Raw genomic sequence first — 1172 nt, 5'->3', positions numbered from 1 at the left:
GTATGTTAGAGGAGATATAGGGAGTAATAGAGATATGTTAGAGGAGATATAGGGGGTAAAATAGAGATATGTTAGAGAGACACAGGGAGTAAAATAGAGATATGTTAGAGAGATACAGGGAGTAAAATAGAGATTAAAATAGAGATATGTTAGAGGAGATATAGGGAGTAAAATAGAGATATGTTAGAGAGACACAGGGAGTAAAATAGAGAAAGATTAGAGAAAGAGAGAGAGATAGGTTAGAGAGATATAGGGAGTAAAATAAAGATATGTTAGAGGAGATATAGGGAGTAAAATAGAGATATGTTAGAGTGATACAGGGAGTAAAATAGAGATATGTTAGAGGAGATATAGGGAGTAAAATAGAGATATGTTAGAGAGATATAGGGAGTAAAATAGAGAAAGGTTAGAGGAGATATAGGGAGTAAAATAGAGATATGTTAGAGGAGATATAGGGAGTAAAATAGAGATATGTTAGAGAGATATAGGGAGTAAAATAGAGAAAGGTTAGAGGAGATATAGGGAGTAAAATAGAGATATGTTAGAGGAGATATAGGGAGTAAAATAGAGATATGTTAGAGGAGATATAGGGAGTAAAATAGAGATATGTTAGAGGAGATATAGGGAGTAAAATAGAGATATGTTAGAGGAGATATAGGGAGTAAAATAGAGATATGTTAGAGGAGATACAGGGAGTAAAATAGAGATATGTTAGAGAGATATAGGGAGTAAAATAGAGAAAGGTTAGAGGAGATATAGGGAGTAAAATAGAGATATGTTAGAGGAGATATAGGGAGTAAAATAGAGATATGTTAGAGGAGATATAGGGAGTAAAATAGAGATATGTTAGAGAGATACAGGGAGTAAAATAGAGATATGTTAGAGGAGATATAGGGAGTAAAATAGAGATATGTTAGAGGAGATATAGGGAGTAAAATAGAGATATGTTAGAGAGACACAGGGAGTAAAATAGAGATATGTTAGAGAGATACAGGGAGTAAAATAGAGATTAAAATAGAGATATGTTAGAGGAGATATAGGGAGTAAAATAGAGATATGTTAGAGAGACACAGGGAGTAAAATAGAGATATGTTAGAGAGATACAGGGAGTAAAATAGAGATATGTTAGAGGAGATATAGGGAGTAAAATAGAGATATGTTAGAGGAGATAT

The sequence above is a fragment of the Lottia gigantea genome (genome assembly GCF_000327385.1).
Source record: "Lottia gigantea unplaced genomic scaffold LOTGIsca_84, whole genome shotgun sequence".
NCBI classification, from domain to species: domain Eukaryota; kingdom Metazoa; phylum Mollusca; class Gastropoda; family Lottiidae; genus Lottia; species Lottia gigantea.
Note: the sequence above shows the minus strand (reverse complement) of the source record.